Source organism: Microcaecilia unicolor, chromosome 1, assembly GCF_901765095.1.
Source record: "Microcaecilia unicolor chromosome 1, aMicUni1.1, whole genome shotgun sequence".
In the NCBI taxonomy this organism is placed as follows: Eukaryota; Metazoa; Chordata; class Amphibia; order Gymnophiona; family Siphonopidae; genus Microcaecilia; species Microcaecilia unicolor.
The window spans coordinates 695,339,177-695,364,309 of NC_044031.1; the positions used below are offsets into that span (position 1 = coordinate 695,339,177).

A 25,133-nucleotide genomic window follows, 5' to 3' on the forward strand; every position below is an offset into this window, starting at 1 on the left:
TGCTGCCTGCCTTATTTTTTTTTTCATGTCCTTCAAAAAAAGTTGTGCTATAGGAGCTATACCTTCCTGCACTTCATTCCCAGTTCCTTCATTGACTAACTAGCTTCCCTTAACAGAATAAAATGCACTAAGAGGGGGGGAAAAAACCCCCACCCAAGATCAGGCACTGTCTCGGTTCCCTTTACCTTCTTTTGAGGACCCAGCTCCACTTTTTACACTTCCTGGTTTTTGCCAGTATTAATGTTTAGTTGTCTGACTGCGCCGTCTCTGTTTTTTTTTCCTACTGTCTCTTAACATTTCCACTGCAGTCGCTCTAGTTCCACCGTTATTGCTCTGAAGCCATGCCATATCCTCCCCCCCCCCCCCCCCAGCCTTACGCTGGTTATGACTGAGAAACAGCTGACTCCAGCTCTGTACTACCACAACACTCTCACTCGCATCTCTCTCCCCAGTGTATTTAAATCTGACCGAGCAGCAGCTAAATAACTGTAGCACAGAACACCTAGGGTTGGTTACGGTCTTTAGACGCCAATGAGAGAAGCTATGGGGGCTTAGTTTGCCGCTCGGAAGCTAGCACGCAACTCGTTCTCCCTCGCGAGGGCCCTTTGTACCAAACCTTCCCCAACCCGCCCCAGCTCTTCCTCCGCCGAGTCCGAGTCCACTACAGAACCGTCCGTCGCCAGGCAGGCCTCCGGAGCAGACTTGACAAGCCTCATCAGTGAACAGCCATCCGGACCAATCAGCGCTCTCTCAAGAGGACGCTGCCCGCCGTCTCCAAGCTTGAGACCCAACCGTCGCGGTGCAGAGGCGGGCCATGGCGTAGATGACCTCACAGGGTAACCGAAGGGTGGGGGAGGCCGGTTTTGCACTTCTGCGGGTAGGCGACAGAGCGAGGTAGGGAAAGAGAGGAAGAGGTGCAGACAAGGCTGCTGAAGGGTAGGGAGTACGGGGTTCACTTATAGCGGTTCGCATCTCAGTCTGAAAGCTGCGACAGAGGGTTCTAATGAGTGCAGGTAAGAAAATGCTTCTATCTGTTATAGGGTACCGGTGGGTTTAAGCGGTTGAAAGTCGGGGGCGATTGGGGGGACGGGGATTGTATCACTGCAGGGACGGGACAGGTACTTTGCTGTATTATATCGATAATGGTACAGTCAAATCCTCAATCTTGAGTCTGCAAAGTGAGCATGGGTGGTCTGTTCATTGCTTTTTGCTTTGTTTAGAATGACCAAAATCTGAACTTGATCCCTTGACATGAGGATGCTGCATTGATGTCTAGGATACAGATTTGTTGGTGATCGTGCAGACCTCTCTCTTTCTTGTCCTTTCCGTTCCCCGTGTACAGAACACATCGCCTTAGCACCGGCTGTTCAGTGCTGCGATTCGATTAAAGTCTGCATTGCAGAATCTAGAAGAATTCCTTTATTGTTTGCTCCGTGCTCTTCGTTTGATCGGGATGTGACAAGCACTGTAGCTGCTTTGCGTTTTGTGTATGGAGCAGGTGTCCTGTACCCTTTACCGCTTCATTAGTTTCATGTATTCGCGCATTTTCCAAAATATTTTTGTTCATCAATGTTGCAAATAAGAGACAAAGACCAAGAGTTGGTGAAAGAAAACATGTAGAGGAGATTCATATTAACGGCTCTTTAAGATGTTCTCTATGTGCCTTACCTATATGGGCTCTGCTAGTAAGTTCATTTCGTAGAAGAAAAATACGCAATAATTATTTTGCGTTCTAACTGAATTAATACAACATGTATGTGGAACTAAGCCTGATGAGTTAATTTTATATTAAAATATCTGTGCTTGTTATACATGCAGAATGCATTAATTTTTCTGTATGTATGCTGTATATTTTTGATTGCATATCTGTACTTGTATCACACAACACAGATTATCGTTATGTTTTATGGCTGAGATTAATACATTCATATTTTGCTCCATAGCTAATAAGGTTATTATTTACAAAGCTAATTGTTTTCTGGGAAAGTGTCATGTGACATTGTAGGCATTCATAACAGAGCATCCGTTTTTTAACAATTACCTGGGTTCATTTTGGATGGAAGCCTGTATAAACTGCCCTGGTATATTTTCCTTCTCCTCTCCCATACATAATAAAGGAGGTTTCACATTAGCAGGCATAGAGGCTCATTTTCAAAGCACTTAGCCTCCCAAAGTTCCATAGAAACCTATGGAACTTAGCCTCCCAAACTGCTTTGAAAATATGCCTCATAGTTGACTAACCTGCTCTAATGGTTTTGTATGCATTGATGTGGTTAATATGTGATATTTTACTGCACATCCCATTTTTATGCAGTGGGACCTGGTTACTGATAATGTGCATTACTGTGTTAGTGCGCAGTAACATTAATGCACATTAATAAATGTGCCTGTAAATGAGATACTGTTGTATAATATTCAGTGATGTATGTTAGTTTTATTATGATGGCTATAGACTTTGGAACACCTATTGCAATGGCAAGAATAATTTGAAAATAAGACCCTTTGTCCTTATTCAAAAATAATTAAAATCACAGTGCATATGTCTAGTGAAGCAGCATTTTGACAAGTGTATCATTCATGGCATTTTTGCAAAAATGGTTGTTAATGTTCCACAGCAGCCTGCTTGGATAGCACATGTGGGCACCAATGATGTAGCAAGGTGTAGGAGTGAGAAGTTTAGGAAAATAAATTGAAGCTTTAAAGTAGAAAATAGATATCCAAAACCTCCAGGACACCATTCTCAGAAATGCTTCCCATTCCACACACAACATCCTAGAGCTCAGAAGTCTTAGTTTATGGATAGGATGATAATGTGGGGAAGAGAGTTTTAGATTCTGTACGTATGGGCTCCACCTTAACCAAGATGGAACCCACCTACTAGTTCTAATGTTTTAAATAAGGGAGAACAGCTTTTAAACAAGCTCATGGGGAAAGCTGACAGGTGCTCAGGAATTTAGAATTTGGTATCTTGTAAGGATACTGGCAAACTGGGGAAGCTAGAATATCCCAGTAGAGAGAGTGTGATAAAGGCAAAAGACGATAGGTGGCACCTTAATAAAGAAGAGGCAGTAGTAAGTGATGCCACATTATTCCTGTCAATCGCTAGGCAGGTTTTGAATACAAAGAAAAAACATATTTTGAATTGTCTGTGTGCTAGTACCAGAAGCCTAAAAAGAGGTTTGGCGAACTAGAATGTTTGGTATTAAATTTAAGATACAGACATATTAGGTATTTCAGAAACCTGTTAGAAGGAGGATAACCAATGGGACACTGTGATGCTAGAGTATAAATTATATCTAAATGACAAGGTGGAGGTCTAGCGTTATATGTTTAGGATGTCATAGATTTAAGCAATATAAAAATATTGCACGGCATGTTGTTTCACTGATTGACTGACAGCCAGAGCACTATCTTAGGATTGAACAGACCCGCTTTGACTAGATCACGTGACATAGACGCTTTTCCCAATTGACAGCCAGAGCAGGTTCTGCTTCTTGGGGTGAACTCTGAAAATATAACAATGCCAGCTTTGTTTTCCAAGCTTTCCTTTTCATTTTTCTTGGACTTTTGTGTTTCTGTTTCATTTGGTCTCATATGACTTCTTTAGAACTTCTTTCATCTTCTATCCCGTTTTTTGGGGGCTGCAGGTCACCATGAGGCATATTTTCAAAGCACTTAGCCTTCCAAAGTTCCATAGGTTTCTATGGAACTTTGGAAGTCTAAGTGCTTTGAAAATATGCCTCCATGTCCATCTTCCTATACACATATGAGAGAGGTGAGTAACCTTGTTCCATGCACTTCTAAATCTATTTCACATTCTTTCTCTGTTCAACTCTCTGTGGACTATTGAATTGCAGATCAGTGAGATCTAAAGCACATTTGATTAATGACTTAGTGCTATCTTCAAAACTTGACTTTTTAGGCCTCTGTGAGACTTGGCTAAGAGACGAAGAGGATGCTCATCTTTACAATTGTTTACCAGCTGACTATTCAGTGTTTTCAAATGTTGGCCGATGCGGCCATTAAATTCCCAGACTTCCTGATTTTCGGAGATTTTAACATTCATGTGGATGATTTATCATCCCTGCATGTCAATAACTTCTTATCTTTCCTTTCAGCGTTAGACCTAACTCAGCATAGTTTTTTCAACTCATGTACCTGGACATAGCTTAGACATGGTAATTACACGTTCTTCTTCTTCAATCGTTTTAAGAAACTGTCAGAACACTCCTGTTTCTTGGTCAGATCATTCTTACAATTCATTTCACTGCTCTGTCCCAATATTCACTCCTTCAAAATCCCCCATAGACAGATGATTTTTCTACATTTTCTGTAGGTGATCAAGCTCATTGTTAGAATTCGGTTTTGGAAGCAACTGTGGACATTTTGGCCGCTATGAAGTTTTCTCAATGTTATCCAGCCTGAAAACAGCCTTGGGTTCACCAGGGCTTCACCAGGGCCTATGTCTTCTTAAACATCAGGTTAGGAGAGCAAAACGACTCTGAAGGAATTCAGAAACTGAGGAGTTATGTATTAGATCTAGGAACTGTCAAAACCATTATAAATTCCAATGAACTTTTAGCTTTAAAAAAAGCGATTCCAGTCTTCTGCTAAAATTTCCCAATCCACCAGAGAAATTGTATTCAGTTCTGAAATCTTTGACCCAGCAAAGCTCCTCATCGAATGAGGATCAATACTTTAATTCTTTTGTTTGAAAGATAAGCAACATATGTTCTTTTCCCCATCAGTTGGAGAAACCTACCTCTCCCATTGCAGCAACGCGTGTCTGGTCAAAAGTTTGCTTTACCGTCTTAACAGTACTGATTCAGACTTTATCAAGTATGCATTTAACTACTAGCCATCTGGATCCAATTCCTTCCAGTTGGCTTAAACTCTTATCTCATGCCTTACTCCCCTCGGCTTTATTAATTATAAATCAAAGCCTGTCTAATGGAACAGTTCCCAGTCTCTGGAAAAGAGCGTTAATACACCCAATATTAAAGAAAGAGAATCTACATCCAAAATTCCCAGCTCATTATCGCCTGATATCCAACCTGTGCTTTCTTTCTAAATTACTAGAAAAAGTAGTGTTTACTCAGCAATTGACTTACCTAGAAGCAGTTTCTGCATTACATCCCTGTTAATCAGGATTCAGGACCGGACACAGCACCGAAACAGTTCTGACCTAGGCATGAACTTTGTGTTCTATTTTCCTTGTCAGTGGGCTCCTTTTATTAAGCTGCGCTAAACAGTGGCCTTAGTGTGCCCTTACGCGGGTCTTTCCCACGCACTAAGATCATTTAGTACATCTGAAAAATGGCTGATTTTTTTTCCATTTTCTGAATTTATGGCCATGCGCTAATGTTGCCTTAGTGTATCCTGCAGTAAACACGCGTTGGTGCTTACAGCAGCTTAGTTAAAGGACCCCAATGTGTGGGTTAAGTTTGAATCTAAGTATTATGTTTGCTTTCAGCTAAAGCAGCTCTTGGGCTTTATATCTGCTAAAGAGGAATTAAGGGTTACTCTATAATACTTTGTATGGATTGGCTTGTTGGATTAAGAGAGGGTTGTGATTCTCATGAGATGTGATTTCCCCTTAAATAATTAATTTAATTTTCTTGGTCTTTTTCCTGTTTTCATCATTATGGGCAAAGTATAATGTTTTTATTATTTCCATTATTTTTATATTATTGTTATTTTGTTTCTATTGCATTGTGATTGTCGTTCTAAAAGTTCAATAAATTGCCTGAAAATGTTTTTTTTTAATGTGGACGCTGTGTAAAGACATGATTGGAAGCTCAGACTGGTGCTTACCATGCATTAGTAAAGGTATAAAGGAAACTGAAAGACTACGGCATGAGTAAATGGTGTGGTGAAAGAGGATGTTAAAGCCAAAAAGATGTCTTAAAAAATTGAAAGTGGATTCCATAGAAAAAAAAATAGGAATGAGCATAAGTACTGGCAACTTAGACATAAAACTGCAATATGGCAGGCTAAAAGAGAATTTGAAAAGAAGCTTGCCAGAGAGATACACTTGAAATAAACATTTTTTTCAAGTACATTTGAGGTGACTGAGGTAAAAGGGGTTCTCAGGGAAGAGAAGACCAAAGCAGAAAACTAAATGAAATCTTTGCTTCAGTCTTATTGAGGAGAGTATTAGAGAGATACCTGCATTGGAAACATTTTTTGAGGCTGATGATTCAGAGGAAATGAAGCAAATCATGGTGAATGGAGAAAATGTAATAGAACAAATGGGCAAATTAAACAGTAATAAATCATAGGGATCAGATGGCATACACCCTAGAGTACTGATACAACCTAAAAATGTAATTACTGGCTTATTACTAGTAATCTGTACTTCTCACTAAAATCAGCTACAGTACCTGAGAGTTGGGGGGGGGGGGGGGTTGCCAATGTAGCACCCATTTTATAAAAAGGGCTTCAGGAGAGATCCAGGACAATAGACTGCTGAAGTTGATGTTGGTGCAGTCTAAAATGATAAAAGCTTCAAAACCCCAAGGAAATAGTACAGTATAGGTCAGGGGTGGGCAATCCAGTTGGGCTTTCAGGATTTCCTCAAAAATATGCATAAGATTTATTTGCATGCAACTAGATCTCATGCATATTCATTGTAGAAATCCTGAAAACTGAAGTGGATTGTGGCCCTCGTTGTCCTCCCCTGGCATAGGCAGTGAATTACTTCTTTCATGTACAGAAGAATGGATTTGATGTTAAGGTGGCTAAACAGGTAGGGAAAGTGATGACAAAAGCCAGAAGGATGCTTGAATGCATAGAAAGAGGAATGGGCAGCAGGAAAAAGAGGTGATAATGCCCTGGTTTAAGTCTTTGGTGAGAACTCATTTGTAGAACCTTCTGTAATTCTGGTGACTGCACGTTCAAAAGGACACAAGCAGGGTGGAATTGGTCCAGAGTGAGGCTACTAAGATGGTCAGTGATCTTCATCTTAAAGCATATGAGAACAGAGTTAAAACAAACTGGAGAAAATATTTTTTCAATCAGCATGTAATTAAACTCTGGAATTCATTGCCAGAGAATGTGGTAAGCAGTTAGCTTAGCAGGGTTTGAAAAGGTCTTTCCTTTAAAAAAAAAGTCCATAAGTCATTATTAAGATGAACTTGGGAAAATCCATTGCTTATTTCTAGGATAAGCAGCAAAAAAAATCTGTTTTTTACTGTTTTGAGATCGTGCCAGGTACTTGTGACCTGGATTGGCCACTGTTAGAAACAGGATACTGGGCTTGATGGACCATCAGACTGTCCCAGTGTGGGAATGCTTATGTTCTTATATAGATCTCAACATGTATACTTTAGAAGAAAGACTAACTTTGGGCACAAGCATTTATACTGGTGTAAATGCTCGTTCTCAAATAACGGCAGTTAGGCGCAGTAGTGTAGGTGCTGCATGTGCATTCTGGGAATGCCCCTCACCTGCCTATGACACTCCCATGGCCATGTCGTCTTTGGAGTTGTGCAGTATGAAATTTAGGCATGCATGTTATAGAATAGGGTATAGGGCAGATCCATGCATAACTCTTAATTACTTCCAATTAACTACACCAATTTATTGATAGCGCCAATTAGCCAGTTACTTTATATGCAGATCTGTGATCAACGCCCAAATTAAGCACCTAACTTTGGGCAACCTATACAGAATCTGGAGGTTAAATACCTCTGGGGTATAAATGCATAGGACGTGAGCCTTTTCCATTTGAAAGATCTGGAACAAGAGGTCATAGGATGAAGATGAAAGGAGGTAGATTACTTCGTAGTCTAAGCAAATATTTTTTAATGGAAGGGGTGGTAGGGACAAGAACTGTATCTGAATTCAAGAAAGCACAGATGATCTTTCATTTTAATGAATTTCCAATACAGTCACCAAGCAAAACATACTTGTACAGAATTGTGATTTGGTACATAATCAGAAATATAAAAAATGATTCAATAGTCAATAAATAGCCCTAAAACATACTTTCAGTCCACTATTAATTAAAAGGCCAATACATGGAAAGTGAAAAGGAATTAATGAAAGCAATAAAATCCAAAAAGAAAGTCTAGCTGTACCAGGTATGGATTTAAATGATCTTGAAGGGAGGTCTGAAACTAAAGCTTCCAATGTGATAGCTGAGTAGGCTCAAAGAAGACATATTTAACTGAGTGATATTTAATGATACATTAAGATGGCTATTTTAGAACAGGTACCCAATTGAAGTAGTCCAGGCCTCAATAACAAAAATTGTTTTTATTTTCAGAGTTTCTGTGGTTATGTCAGGAAAAATATTAATTATACAATTCAAAAAGTAAATATCATGGTGTTTAGAAAATTAAATGTGATAACCAATTTCTGTCTGCAATAATGTTGCATGAACAACTGATTCCAAGTCAAATTTCTGTAATAAAGAGGTAACATCCATTGTTTGACCAGTATCATGCTGAACCCTCCCCCCAGACCTCTTCTTAGTAGATAAGTAATAAATTCTGGAAACAGGAAAAATTGATTCTTTTGGGACTTTCAAAAATTCAAACAAGTATCTTTTAAACATCTCACGAGGGATATAAGAGACACCCTAGGAAAATTAATAACCTGAAGGTTATAGAATGTTGTAACATAAAGCCTCCGTTTTATTTCTCAAATTAGAAATATCCTTAGTTTATACAGATTTTAGTTTCTGGTTACATAATTCTCTATAGTACATTGCATTTCTACAACCTCTCTTTCAGTTTGAACTTTAGTGGATAACAGCTTAATTTGAGCACAAGAGTTTGGCTAAGATCCAACGTAGGCTGCCAGATAGTCTTTAAAGTGAAGGATTTTGGCCTAAGCAGAGAGAGAGTTTTTATAAGAAAGAATCAGACCAACCTGGATCTCTTGCACTATCTCTCTGGACATCCATTGCTTTAGATTCATTTGAAGTCTATACTTCCATTAGAGACCTCTCACTCATGGCACCCTCAGCTTCCAAACTTCCCAAATATCGCAATCACTTGAGGCTTCTTCTGTAGGGAGATCAAAAACTCTTCCTCACCAAAGGTCACTACCGGATATACAAACAAAAGAATCCCCCAGTCTCTGGTAAAGAATCAAATGTGCTTCACTAGAACCAAGACTACCGCTACCTAGCAACCAGATGTCTTTTGCCCAGTGGCATAGCACTTCTTTCTTCGGACTACTCTTTTTTTTTTCTTTTTTGTGAGTGTGCTATTCATGTTTTATAGTGATATAATTGTTATAATGTTTTAAACTAACCTAACCAGTCAATCAATCAAAAACATGAACTTACCTTTGTTGTTTTGTCAGTGTTCTCACTGAGTCCTTGCTTTGATGTCAGAGAACAGGAACAACTGTTAGTCTCTGACTGCCTTCCCCATCAAACCCTCCATAGTAGGGTACTGGGGTTCAGAGGAGAAAACCCACAGTCTACCCTTCTTTTAACCATAGTTGAAAGAAAAAAAAGAAGTGGTTTGAGGATCATCATTTGAAGTTTAACCCTAGTAAAACTCTAGCTTTCAAGGATACCTTCTCATCCTGTTACCCCTAGAGGGGCATAATTGAACGGGGACGAGCATCTCTAAGGTCGCCCATCTCTAAAGATGTCCCGGCGAAGGGGGCATCCATCTTTCATTTCGATAATACGGTCGGGGACGCCCAAATCTCAACATTTAGGTTGACCTTAGAGATGGTCATCCCTGGTTTTCGGCCATAATGGAAACCGAGGACGCCCATCTCAAAAACGACCAAATCCAAGCCCTTTGGCCATGGGAGGAGCCAGCATTCATAGTGCACTGGTCCCCCTGACATACCAGGACACCAACTGGGCGCCCTAGAGGGCACTGCAGTGGACTTCACAAATTGCTCTCAGGTGCATAGCTCCCTTACCTTGGGTGCTGAGCCCCCCCAAAACCCACTCCCCACAACTGTACACCACTACCATAGCCCTAAGGGGTGAAGGGGGGCACCTACATGTGGGTACAGTGGGTTTGTGGTGGGTTTTGGAGGGCTCACATTTACCACCACAAGTGTAACAGGTGGGGGGGGATGGGCCTGGGTCCACCTGCCTGAAGTGCACTGCACCCACTAAAACTGCTCTAGGGACTTGCGTACTGCTGTCATGGAGCTAGGTATGACATTTGAGGCTGGCAAACATTTTTTTAAAGTTTTTTTTAGGAGGGGGTTGGTGACCACTGGGGGAGTAAGGGGAGGTCATCCCCGATTCCCTCCGGTGGACATCTGGTCATTTTGGGCACCTTTTCATGGCTTGGTCGCAAGACAAAATGGACCAAGTAAAGTCGGCTAAGTGCTCATCAGGGACACCCTTCTTTTTTCCATTATCAGCCGAGGACGCCCATCTCCTAATCACGCCCCAGTCCCTCCTTCGCTACAGTGCTGACACGCCCCCTTGAACTTTGGTCATCCCCGCAATGGGAAGCAGTTGAGGACGCCCAAAATCTGCTTTCAATTATGCTGATTTGGGCGACCCTGTGAGAAGGATGCCCCTCTCCCGATTTGTGTCAGAAGATGGGCGCCCTTCTCTTTCGAAAATAAGCCTGCTAGTGTTCCATGGGTTCCCTGTAATGCTGGTTGACTCTGTCATGCATTATCTAGAGCACTCAGCCTTGCAGTCATTGATCAATGCATTAGTTACTGTCTGCCGGATTCTATATAGGTGCAGATTTGGGTGCAGATTTGTGCATTAGCTAATTAGGCAGTAACAATTGGTGTTAACAGGAATTAATTGGCAGAAATTAAGAGTTGCATGCAGATCTACCCTACACCATACTCTATAATATGTACCTAAATTTCATAGCACACAATTCCAAAAGAGATGTGGTCATGGGAGGGGCACGGTTGGGTCATGGATGTTTCCAGAAATTAGGTGCAATGTTATAGAATACCTGCATTTACATGCCAAGCTGCCATCACTTTGCTGAAATAAATGAGAGCTGTAGCGATTGAGGACCAAACCCTGAGGCAGTTTCCTGAAACATGGACCATGTTGGTGTGGGTCTGTTTATTCTTCATTAGATTGCAAGCAAAAGCTAAGTAGCATTTTACTAAAACTTGAAAATTATAAACAAATGTTTTGAATTTATTAAAGTTGAAAGACCAATGATGACTGTAGTGAGTCGCTGGGCAGTGATCCCAGTGTGAAACGAGTCACTACTGAGGTCTCTTGAATAAGCTCCACATGCCAGTGCTGGGTTTTATTATTTATAAGATTTATTGCCCCCACTGTTCTAAAGTTTGACGACTGAATTAGATCAGTTGGGCGTGAGCATTTTATACAGTCTTTGGCAGGTGTAAATGCTCACATACCAAGCTAGTATTCTGTGAAGGTGGTTCCACGCAGTGTGCCCTTTACAGAATACTAGCTTACTGCGCATCATTTCGGTGTCTATCTTTGGGTGCCATTTACAGAATCTAGCCCTCGGTGCCTGGACTATTGCAGTATAATCTTATGCTGGTACCAGGAAAACTGACCTTGACCAGGACTCTGTTGTTGCATTCTTGTCTTATGCCCATAGGTTTGATGATGTAAACATCATTGGCTCGCTGTACAGTTTGAGATTCTGCTACTTGTCCACAAGGCTTTCTATACTTTCTATTACAGTTAATTCACTTATAGCCCGCTTTTTTCCATTTATATAGTTCACAGTGGATTACAGCAAGATTCTAGAGCACAATAGTCTAGGAAGTTACAAAATGTGATTACAAAATATACTTAATATCACACAAAAGTAAAAGCATAAAAGTAACTATAATCAAATTATTTCTTAGTCACATAGGTCTGAAACAGCAATGTTTTCAAGCCTTTCTTAAACGTGGTATAATTTAGTGATATATCTAAAATTAATTGGTATAAATTTCCAAAATGTAGCAGTTTGAAAGGCAAACAAACAATTAAAAAGCTTCTTTGAAGTAATACCTCTAAGACTCAAGAAGTCAAATAATGCAAACTCCATTATATCTGCATGCTCCATTTCCAGGTGGAAAATCTACCTGTTATCCCATGTGAATCCTCACATGTCTTGATTCAACTAGTATTTCAGCCTTTTTCTTTTTTGCTCCATCTCTCTGGAATTCTCTTCCAGTATCACTTTGGAAAGATTCCTCCTTCAGAGCATGTAAAGCCAATCTCAAAACTTATTTCTCCACCTTGGCCTCTGGAACTGATCTCTCTGGCCATGGCTGGCGGGGGAGGTAGTGTTCAGCATCAGTAGCCTAATGTCTTTCTGGCTTGTTTGTTTGCGTTGTCCTTGTTGCTTTTTCTTCTCCTTTCTTGCCCTAATGGAATTGCTCATATTTCTAGTTTTAATTTATATTCTATTGTAAACTGCTGTGTTGTTCAAGTCAAACAGCAGTATAGCAAATACAATAAAGAAAAACATAAATAAGAGCTGAATGTAGGAATTGCAGATGATCTGGTGAGACTGGGGTATTGGGTGTCTAAATTTTAATATGTAAACTACTATGGATCTGATTTACTCTTCAAATCTGTTATAAAACAAAACCCACTGTGAATCATGTATGCACACTGAAGAATCACTGTGCTCTCATGAAAGCAAAATTGCACTCATTTAATATATAAGTGAGAGGAGAAACCTCATACTACTGGCTCAACACAGTTCTTTCAACCGGAACTCTACTTAGCTGAAAATCACTTGAAGCTCACAGTTAAAAAGTAATCACTGGTAAAAAAAAAAAAACCCTCTCCATAATGTTAAATCATCCACTCTTTTCTGGACTGATTAATATGTGAAATGACAAAAAAACTTATCTGAACTGCTCTGTTTCTGTTGGCCAATCAGTCTCTGAAACAGTGAGGTCCCGACGGACCTGTTTCGTTCAGGCTTTTTCAAGAGCCCTCACTGTGATTGAACCGTTGTGCCGTGATCTTGCTTGCTGGCATCCATCCCTACTCTAGTAGACTTTGTTGATATCATTACATAGGGTATTTTGTCTCTATTCATTTTGTTTGGTTTGATATACTTTTGAGCCATAGAATGCATTATCAGCATCAAATTTACTTTTGGACATGTAATGTTGTTTCAGTGACCTAGCATGCTTTGGAAGAAAGAAAGAATATGAGAAGATCAAGGTTGATAAATGACATCAGTATGAACTAAGTTTGAAAAGGCTAAAACGTTTGCTCATGTTTTAGTCACCATGGTGCTTGATGGATATACTCTCAAACACTTATTTGACTTGACTTCTTAGGATATAATGGAATAACAAATAGCAGCATGGTATATATGGAAAGACTTCATAGTCCAGAAGTAAAGTGGCAATTACTTAGCAAGATACAAAGCTAGAACATCTGCTGACATGGAAGGTAATCAAGTTGAAACATTATGAAACACATTTTCCCATCTATGCAATTTTTTTCTTTCCTCTTACATTGGTGTACAGCATTGACAGCACGCTGGCAGAAGTGACCTTTCACTTGCATAGACCATTCAGTCACCTTCACCTGTACTTGTTTCATATCCTCATAAAAGCCATCAAAACAGCACAGCAAGCATAGGGTGCAGTGGGTAATGGCTTCTTATCCTGTGTGTGAGGAGGATTGTTGTGGTGTATCACGTATCACTTGTCCCACAGGACTTCACACACAGCAGCCTTAGCGAACATTTACTGATACAGCACTTCCCCCTTCACAAGGTGCTCTTCTGCAGATGTTGGCAGAGTGAGAGGCCCTGGATGGAGCACTCTGGGTCTCCAAGGTGCTAAACATGCTGTATTCTTTCCCTCTTGAGGAGGTGGGGAAATGTTGGCAGTTTCCCAAGGTGGATGTTTGGTCACAGCTGTGACCGAAAAGACTGCAGGCCACTTGGAAGTGGGCTCAGCATTTAATGAGATGCATGGAAAGGTAAAACAGCAGATCAAGCTGGATTTCTCCTTCACTAAGGCGGGCTTGTAGGCCACCATTTGTGTGGGGGCTATGTGGCTAGAGCCATGTTGTGCTGGGATAGCCTTTGTGGTGGATGTCTTCTATGATTTGGTACAAATAACCTCCCATTCTGTGACCTCTGTTGTGGTGGTCAAAAGGTGGCTTAGACCGCTGCACTGGGTGGCAGCTACAGCCTCCAAGAAGCATCTGAGTCTCCTTCCTATCTGCTTTTTGGGAAGGACCTGAAGAAATCTGGTCAAGGACCTGGGGGACTCTTGCTCTCTCTAGTTCCCAGAATTGCACCAGAAATGGTCCCAGTGTGTCTTCTTGGCCAAGATGTCCTAGGGGAGGAGGTCAGTTTCGGGTGGTTAGGTGTCAGTCTTGTCCCCAGTAGGCCCATCAAGTCGGGGCCCTTTCTTGACCCTAAGAGATCAGGACATTCTGGGACCTCTGGCTCTGCTGGAGGCTCCAGAATTGCATAATGAGGGTGCATTGGGTCATTTGCTGGCTCAGATAGGGGGCAGGCTGGCTCACTTCAGCCATGAACGGACCCACGTCATCTCAGTCCTTTGAGTCCTTGAGGTGCTCAGTCGGGTCTGTGCTCTGAAGTTGACTTGTCCAGTTCATGACGCTTTCATGGTATCGCCCTGAGGTTGCGCCAGGCCATCTCTATCACTCTCCAGCATTTGTTAGATCCAAGTGCAGTGGAATTAGTGTTGCCTTCCAAGTGGGGTCAGAATCACTACTCCCATTTATCTTGTCCCAAATAAAGATGACTCCTCTCATTCCATTGTCAGCCTAAAAAATATCAATGCCTGCCTCATGGTCCCATGGTTTTAGTTGGAGTCTTTATGATCTGTGATTGTACCTTCTGCTGCTTTGACAGAGTCATACTGGAGGTTTTCCACAGAGCGCCGGCTCCTATTGCTATTGGGAAAAGTCAGTTTCTGTATGTCCATCTGTTTATAGGAAGGGGGGTACAACCCAATTGTACAGGATGGTGCAGCAGGACTAAAGGAAAGAAATTGAATTGTGGTTGAATGGGCTTTAGCTGGTTTAATAATACCTACTATTATGAATTTTATTTTTAATTATAAGGCACTTTGATGTTAGCACCAGTGTACAGATTATGAAGTCACACTATTATAAAACTGCTGAAATATTTTCAGGGATATTCATAAATTATGGAGATGATTCATATTCCAAAACTGGGGCTTGCTTCTCACTCCCACGGAACTTGAAAGTCATAACTACAAGGGTAAAGGCTTGGGAATACCAGCTAGGAACTGCATGTGTCTCCATTCCTTGAGGCAGTGCAAATTCCAATTTTGAATGTTGGGGCAGACTACATCTCACAATATCCTTTAGGTTGTGCCTCACAGGGAAATTATATAAAATTACATTTCCCTGACTGCCCAGGGGCTGGAGTTATCACTGGAGGGAATGCTGAGATAAAAGGTGTCCTGTGGGAGGAAGTCACGAGTAGGGTAGGCAGGGCTTCCAACAAGAGGGTGGGTGCTTTTAGATGGAATTTCACAAATGGAGGTGGATGGATGGTAACTAGGAGAATGGCATTCAGGGGTGAGCACATGGAAGTGAAGATGCTTGAAGCAGCTAACATAGAGATGGCCGAAGTGGAGGAGGAAGGCCTGGAAGTTTGTGCAGTAGTAGAGTGAGATAGTCTCAAGTAAAGCTGATAGGTAACAAGATTTCTGTTTGTGGAACTGAGTTCATTTAGACTACCTGCTGGAAAGGTTATTTGAATGATGCCAAGTGTTGGTATTGCAGTCATAGTATTGATGTGCTGGACTTCTGATTGGTAATTTAATAACTGATAAAGGTTACAGGCTGGAATGCTACTACTACTACTACTTATCATTTCTATAGCGCTACTAGACATACGCAGCGCTGTACACTTGAACATGAAGAGACAGTCCCTGCTCGACAGAGCTTACAATCTAATTAGGACAGACAAACAAGAGATAAGGGAATATTAAAGTGAGGATAATAAAAATAAGGGTTCTGAACAAGTGAATAAGGGTTAGGAGTTAAAAGCAGCATCAAAAAGGTGGGCTTTTAGCTTAGATTTGAAGACGGCCAGAGATGGAGCTTGACGTACTGACTCAGGAAGTCTATTCCAGGCATATGGTACAGCAAGATAAAAGGAACGGAGTCTGGAGTTAGCGGTGGAGGAGAAGGGTGCAGATAAGAGAGATTTACCCAGTGAACGGAGTTCCCGGGGAGGAATGTAGGGAGAGATGAGAGTGGAGAGGTACTGAGGAGCTGCAGAGTGAATGCACTTATAGGTTAATAAGAGGAGTTTGAACTGTATGCAGAAATGGATAGGAAGCCAGTGAAGTGAGGGGCTAATACGAGCATAACGACACTGGCGGAATATTAGTCGTGCAGCAGAATTTTGAACAGATTGAAGAGGAGAGAGATGGCTAAGTGGGAGACCTGTGAGAAGCAAGTTGCAATAGTCTAAGCGAAAGGTGATAAGAGTGTGGATGAGGGTTCTGGTAGTGTGCTCAGAAAGGAAAGGGCGAATTTTGGTGATATTATAGAGAAAGAAATGACAGGTTTTAGCAGTCTACTGAATATGTGCAGAGAAGGAGAGGGAGGAGTCGAAGATGACCCTGAGGTTACGAGCTGATGAGACAGGAAGGATGAGAGTGTTATCCACAGAAATAGAGAATGGGGGAGGAGGAGAGGGTGGTTTAGGGGGAAAGATAAGAAGCTCAGTCTTGGTCATGTTTAGTTTCAGATGGCGCTGAGACATCCAGGCAGCAATGTCAGACAGGCAGGCTGATACTTTGGCCTGGATTTCGGCTGATATTTCTGGTGTGGAGAGGAAGATCTGGGAGTCATCAGCGTAATGATACTGAAAACCATGGGATGAGATCAGAGTACCAAGGGAAGAAGTATAGATGGAGAAAAGAAGAGGTCCCAGGACAGATCCCTGAGGTACACCAACTGACAGTGGGATAGAAGTAGAGGAGGATCCACTAGAGTATACACTAAAGGTACGCTGGGAGAGATAAAGAAGAAAACCAGGAAAGAACAGAGCCCTGAAATCCAAGTGAGGACAGCGTATCAAGGAGTAGGCTGTGATCAACAGTGTCAAAAGCAGCAGATAGATCGAGAAGGATGAGGATAGAATGCCAGATGATACTGAGAGATATAGCTGACAGAGTATTTCCAGTTAATGGCTGCTGTTTCACAAGTTTAGTGACTTCCTATATAGGATGGAAGGTCGCAGAGGTTTTCTTATTAACACTACAGTGGGTAGTGACAAACTGTATTAACATGAGGGAGTATCATCTTGTTGGGATATAAAAATTATTAGAGCTGAACAAAAAAGAACTGATATTTACCAGGAGGACACAATCCTGCAGGATTATTCTGCTGGAGTAAAGCACAAGCTATGGTTGACTTCTGAGGATGCTTATTTAAGGAACTTGTAGACTTCTATTTATTTAATTTTTTATATATTGCCTGAAAGCTATCAAAGCAGTTCAAATTCAGGTATAGAAAGTATTGTTCTATACCTGGAGGACTCACAATCTGAATTTTCACCTGAGGCAGTGGAGGATTAAGTCCAAGATCACAAGAAGCTGCAATTATATGATAAGTTGAATCCTGGTCAAGGAGATAATTTTGGAGACCTCAAGGACTTGGTCCTTCACAAAATAAGTACTGTTTATTTTGATATTCACAAATATATTTAGATTTGGAGCTGAAGGGGACTTATGTATGCAAGTTCTACTCAAAACCTTAGTGTACATTACTAAATAGCAGCCTAAGTGAATGTGTTTTACTTCATCTTCCCTTTCTTGAAAATTCATTATTTTACTTTGTATTCTTAAGGTTTTGAAAACGTACCTCCCTGTTTACTAAGCCATGCTAGCGGCTGCCGCGAAGCAATGCTGACACAGCTCATTCAAAGTGAATGGGCTGTGTTGGCATTAGCGCCTGGCAGTCACTAGCGTGGCTTAGTAAACTGGGAGGTTAAGATTTTTAAATTTTGTTTTGACCAAAAACTGTTGTCTTGATATGTTGCAAAGTTATTTTTTGGAAGAGCTCCATAGAAGGAATGAGGTCTAGAAGAACAGATCTTGATAAAAGTAGCAAGTAGATATATTGTGACATTTGGTTAGCCTAAACATGTGTCATACAACTTCTTGATGACCCCTTGGCTTATACTTTGTGAAGACAGTTCTTTTTTTATCATCTCCCATGATGGCATTATCTTATGTCAGCTTCATTCCTTTAGCATTGCCTGGAACTGACAGTGATTATCTGTCATTTAGGGGAAAAGTTGTATACCTTTCTCTTTAAACAAGCATTTAACTCAGAGTAATGATTTGCTTCATATGTATTGAATGACTGTTCACAAGACAGGCTTTTTATGTTTGTATTTTTGCTTATGATGTCTGTTTTTTATGATTTCATGCTGACATCTGTTAAGACATTTTTGAATATGATTGAATATACATGTAATAAATGAGGAATTGGAAAATTTCTCTTCAGTTTAGTTTTTATGAAAATCATTTATGTAAGTCATTTATGATTGTCAGGCTTTCTCACTGAGTACGTATATTGAATATATTGAATATTAATTCTATGATATACCTGAATTTTACTAGCTAGATGAATAAAAAAGACCAGACCAATGTCTGTAGCAAACTTCATCCATTATTTAACAGGCCTACCCAAATGAACCATCCTAACTCTTGAACCCAACTCCATAACACTAGTATTACCCAAACACCAATCCTTTCCCCACATCTCTTACTATTGACCTACCCTATGTAACAATGTCATCTCTGATACTTTGTCTCTTACATTGTATTAATTCTGTGATACTTTGTATCACACCCTATGTAACTATGTCATCTTTGATACTTTGTTCCATACTTTATTAACTCTGTGTTACTTTGTACCATACCATGTAAGCCGCACTGAACCTGCAACCGAGCGGTTGTCTTATTATTCAATATTTCTCTTTATCCAGTCCGCTGATTGAATGGTTGGTTTTGACTTTTTTAATGAACATTTTGAAACAGTCAGTTTAGTTTGTTCATGAAGTTTATATTTTTTGTACCTTTTAAAAATAACTGTTGATGTTAATCACTACAGCATTTAATTCCCATGCACTCCTCTTCAAGTAAGGTCATTTGTATGTGACATATGGCTCATACAGCTACTCTCACACCTGCAGGGGAAGGACAGTTATTCAAAAAAGTTCAGAAGGGTAACTAAATTGAAAATTGGACTTTCCCTCTCTGTTTCTCAGTGCAGCTATTTTTATCTGTGTTGTGGGAGGGTGAGGGAGGCAGAACCAGCAGACAAGTTGTGGGGATTTTATGATGCAGACTTTATTATTGCTGAAAAGATTTAGCATTCACTCCCAGTCCTGGTGAACCTCTCAACTGGTCAAGTTTTCAGGGTAACCCAAATGGCTATGCATGAGAGGGATTTGCATGCCTTCTACCATCATTGTATACAAATCTCTCCCATGCATATTCATTACCACTCTATATTCTACTGGGCTAAATAACAGTATAAATAACTGTACTCAATATTATTCATATACTAGACAAAACAGTTATAATAAATGCTGTAATTTATTTTACATGTTAATTCAAATATCAACAAATGTCTACACCACTTTACTCGCCTGAGATCAAACACACATGCTCATTCACACTCATACACATATCTTCACACCTCAAATCTCTAACTAATACAACCAATCACTATCTACCTTCTATAACCAGTAAACAATCAGAACTAATCAACAATTCTTTAAACGTTTTTATCAGTGGGATTATCCCCACAACCCTGTCATATGATCAAAATTCTGTCGTGTGGTCATCAGTTCTTATGTCCATGTGTTTTATTATCCTAAGGTTCAAGCCACTCAAGACATAGACCACATAAAGTTCTGTTGTTCATAAGGTTCTTGGTAGTTAAGGACTCAAGTCTTCCAAAACATTCCAAATCAATATGCGATCAAGACTATTGCCTCTTGCAAATTAGCCCAGACCCTACACAGTCTGTGTTTTGCTTCTTGAGTGTCATCAGGAGTTGGGTTTCTAAATAAAATAATGCAATAGAGCATATAGTAGATCTTACAGGCTTCTATCTGCTTTACAAATACACACAATTGTTATATACTCACATTTACACAATATTCACTACTCATGGATACCACGTAGTGGAACCTACACCGTCCACTTGCATTCACCCTCCGGTGAAAAAACGCTGGCGCATGCGTGTGGATCACTGGACTTACACCGCTGTTTTAAATCTCCTTACACCCCGCCCCTTATTTTAAACAGCCAACCTAATGCATATTCATTAGGGATATACTGAAAACCTGACCTGTTGGCAGTCTTCTAGGGAGAGCTTTTCTTTTCTTTACTGTGCACTTGCAGGTCTGTGACCAATGTGAAAATTGTGTGTGTATATATATGTATATGTGTGTGTGTATATATGTATGTGTATATATATATATATATATTCCTGTAATTGTGAGTGACTTGAGGAGAGACCTAAAATGAGCACAGCAACACTGGTGGAATAAGTCGTGCAGCAGAATTTTGAACAGATTGAAGGGAAGAGAGATGGCTTAGTGGGAGACCTGTGAGAAGAAAATTGCAGTAGTCTAAGCGTGGTGAGATAAGAGTGTGAATAAGGATTTTGTTAGTGTGCTCAGAAAGGAAGGGACAAATCTTGGTCATATTATAGAAAAAGGAATGACAGGTTTTAGCAATCTGTTGGATATGTGCAGAGAAAGAGAGAGAGGAGTCAGAGATGACCCCAAGATTACAAGCTGATGAGACAGGGAGGATGAGAGTGTTATCCACAGAGCTGGAAAAAAGGGGGAGAGGAGAGGTGAGTTTAGGAGGAAAGATAAGAAACTCGGCCATTTATGAAAATCGAGAACTATAGAGCTTTAAAGTCTCTTCAGATATTGGATTGGTGTTCATCCTTAAACCACCGCTCACATGAGAGTTCATTCTATATGTAGCATGCTTCTACCTATTGATAAATTTGATTCCAGATGGACCTTTTATTTAACATCTCCTTAAGACTCTTGATGCAGACCTATCAGGCCAAAACACAGCCCGTGCCACATCTTGGATGATGGTTTATACCTTCATATCGTCTGGGTATTATTTTGAGTCACCTTTGCTGTGTTTGTGGTTTTTTTTTTAACCATATTTGAGTGATCAGGAAATTGAAATGATGAATGAAGTGATCAAATTTGTAGTTGACACAAAATTATTCAAGATTGTTAAATTGCAGGAAGATCTTGAGAGCCCAGAAGACTCAGCATGCAGATGGCAGATAAAATTAAATGTATTCATATGCAAAAAGTGATGCACATAGGAAAGAATAACCCAAATTATAGCTACTGGATGCTACGTTCCACATTAGGAGTCACCACCCAGGAAAAGGGTCTACCTTTAATTGTGAACGTTGAAACCTCAGTATGTGGTGGCAGCCAAAAATAAAAAAGAATGTTAGATATTGTTAGAAAAGGAATAGAGAATAAAACAGAAAACAGTGTCATGCTTCTATATTGCTGTATGGTGCAACCACATCTTACAGCGACCAGAACTGCACACAGTGCTCACCTCTTTAAAAAAAAAAAAAAAAAGATATATATATATATATATATATATATATATATATATATATATATATATATATATATATATATATATATAGTGGAAATAGAAAAGGTACAGAGAAGGGCAACCAAAATAAATAAGAACAACTCCAATATGAAGAAAAGTTGGATCTCTTCATCTTGGAGAAGAGATAGCTGAAGGAGGATATGATAAAGGTCTAGGTGATTCATGTGACGTTTCGAGTAGAACAAACCTTTTGGAAGACTATTGACTCCTGTTCGTTCTTGGGAACTTTCCTCCACCCTGTTAGTTGATTGAAAGGTCTATAAAATCCTGAAATTGTTTACTCCTCCTTCATAAAGTACAAAGATTATAGGACATGCCATTAAGTTTCTAAATAGTACATTTAAAACAAATAAAAAAAAAAGCTTTTTCATTCAGTGTATAATTTAATATAACTTAATCTCTGGAATTCATTCCTGGAGGATGTGGTGAAAGCAGTTAGTGTGGCTGGGTTTAAAAGAAGGTTTGGACAAGTGCCTGGAAGAAAAATCCAATACATGGGATAAAAGGTGTTGGAGAAAGCAACTGCTTGTCACAGGGGTTAAGTAGCATGGAATCTTTCTTATTGTTAGTATCCTGCCATGTACTTGTGACCTGGATTGGCCAGTATTGGAAATTGATTTCTGTGCTAGACTAGATGTACCTTCTTGTCTGATCCAGTATGGCAGTTCTTATATTCTTATTTTCCACGGAGTCGGTTAGATGCACACCACTGGAGCTCAAAACCATAGTTTTTGATCTAAGTTCTGTTGTTTGTAGTTTTTTTTCTTGTGTCCTGTTGCTTTCATGCAGTATTTATTCCCTATTAGAATCTCGTTTCCTTTATTTCTTATTTTTTCACATCACCCAGGGTAGGCCCGTTTGAAGACATTGGTCTGGATGGAGTACTTGTTTTTAAAATTGAGTTGTTTGATTTTTGCAGCAGCAGCTATTTGACTGGATAAAATTACTCGTTTAAAAAGTCTCCCAGTGGCTTTAAGAAAAGCAGTTGGTACAACAGGACCACATGGATATCCATAAGTGGCATCTTTAATGGCTGTGGCCTGACCAGTTCTTTCATTTGTAAATTTATTTTATAGACGTCTAAGAGAAGTCTGTTGTGGTCAAAAAAAGCAGAGCAGACATGTTTTTGGTACTGAGAGGTCCAGTCCATTGACTTTGGTATTGGAAACATGGGTCTACATGAGTTTTGGAGCTGCATTGGAAACTTGGAATCCATTGATATCAAAGGTGCACTGTTCACCCTCAACACTGATCATCAATAGAGGCCATTGGGATTGGCCATCCAAGTCCTGCCCAAAAGAAAAGGAAGGATTCATGCATTGACGTCAAGAACTTGTGATGCGAACAGGAGGCAGAGGCTTTTGATTGATATGGCACTCATCATACTGTGGCATTGAGAGCACCGAGATCGCTTGTATCTACGGACCACTCATCCTCCTGAGTATCAGAGGGGATTCAACAGCTTCCAAGAGCATAAGACTTGGCTTCCAGTACTCCACAGTTGACTTGGGAAGACAAGGCCACTCCTGCTACTTTCACAATGCCTTTGTCAATGGCAGTCTTTGAGGAGGTTGGATGAGCGGATGGAGGGCTTCTACTGTCGATGTAGAAAAGACATCCAGCCAGTCTTTGAGACTCACCCACTGCTGCAGGGGAGGCATTGACACCGAGATCTTGAAAGTCCTTGAGGTTGATTTCTGCTGCACTGCTGTGTAGTTCCAGTGTGTCTGGGGAAAAAACTTCACTGAGGCATCAGACCCACAGTGACTTTCTTCCCATGCCTAAGACCTGACTCTGATGTTGGTAGGTCGAGACGGGGAAAGACCAAAAATTTTTCCTCTGGAGAAGTTTTTGCAGTCCAATTCTGAGTGCTCCTAGAACCCTGATTTTAGGCAATACATGTGACTCGTAGAGGTTTCAGCTGGCTGGCTTACTATCGGGCCCATCTTGCCCTCATGAACAAAGAAAATCTCTTTGTGATTCTGGGCAAGTCACTTAACCCTCCATTTCTCTACGTACAAATAAGTATCTGTATATAATATGTAAACCGCTTTGAATGTAGTTGCAAAGACCACAGAAAGACGATATATCAAGTCCAATTCCCTTTCCCCTTTCCCCTATGCTCAGGAGTGTTGTTTGGTGCTATTTAAAACATTTTCAGTCCTTAATCCCTGATGTAGCCATTAGCAAAATGCTGGCTACCATTTTTGGGGCTGTTTGTGACATGAAAACTCATTTTATCCCAAAAACATTAATAAGAAACGCAATTTAATTTCAGTTTTTGAAATTATTCATTTGGATGTTTATTTACTGAATCAGCATTTTGAAATTTGCAGGTTTTTTAGCCAATGATATGAAAAGTCTGTTATTAAGAAGTAACTAAATGAGTTTTCTGAGGTTTTTTTCTTTCCTCATGGTGAATGTTTTCAAGTTCACATATTTTTTTTATTTAGGATTTGTATGAATAACACCATCACTAATCTGGTGTCCATAATGATAGAAATCCAGAAGAGTCAGTAGACATTACCATGAAACATGTTAAGAATGTTGGACCACAGAGCCTCATCAATACATTTAATGTCCTAGGCATGTCTCAAAGCTCAGTGGACTTTATGCATGCAGTGGACTCAGGCCATTCATAGATTGCAGGACATCATATCTGTTACAAAACCCAGCTGGGACTCTGTGTTGGATGGTCCAATCCAATCTAGCAGAAGCTTGTGTTTCAGTTTTTACAAAACATGTATATGGAAATTCAAGGAAAAATGACCCTCCGAGTTTCACAAGCTGAGGCTTGAGGCCAGAAAAGTCTTCTGCCTCAGCTGTGTGGCTCTGCAGAGGTCAGGAAACATTGAAACCTGACCCAGAAACTTTACCTCTTTGTGTCGAAAATACCAGTTTTTATCTGGTTCCAAGGCAACGGAGACAATTAGGGTGGCTGATGAAAATACAGGCTCAGATCTCTGTAGAAATCCAGATAGATCAAAACTATTCTATGTACCCCTTCTAGCTCCTTGTTGGTCACTTCCATGCCAGTTTCATAATATGCTGTCACTAGTAGTGGCAGAGAATCTCTTGGGATTTGTAAGACCTCCATCAGAAATTTCTTGAACATGTCCATTGGTATAAAAACTGGAGGCTTGGGAAAATTTAAACATCTTAGATTAAAAATGCAGTAAGCCAGTCCTGGGGGAAATATCAGATCTAGGTCCTGTATCCCCCCAGCTCCACAGACTGCTTCTGCCTCTAGAGCATCAGGGCTTGCCCCACCCCCCGTCTAGAACAATCCTCCTATCAACTACTTCGGTATCAGAAACTGATTTCTGTAGTGGCAGTGTGATACCTTACTTAGATCTGGATGGGATCTTGTGGTCTTCGGATGCTAAAATGAATAGTTTGTTGAATTTATATATATATATTTTTCACTTTACTGCATTTTAGAAGTACCTTTCAGAGATACTGACAAAATGGTTCTCAAAAAAATAAACTATTTCTGAGTCTAAAAAGGCTAGAAATTA

General features: G+C 40.2%; 1 protein-coding gene across 1 annotated transcript in view; it reads left to right on the top strand.

Annotated features, from left to right (window-relative positions):
• Positions 1–904: 904 nt before the first annotated feature.
• The window catches only part of OTUD7A (OTU deubiquitinase 7A), a 468,456-nt gene continuing 444,227 nt past the window's right edge, over positions 905–25,133 (top strand). The window contains exon 1 of the mRNA XM_030188471.1: positions 905–1,013. The gene's annotated coding sequence lies outside the window, so the exon portion shown is untranslated. The remainder of the gene's footprint in view (positions 1,014–25,133) is intronic.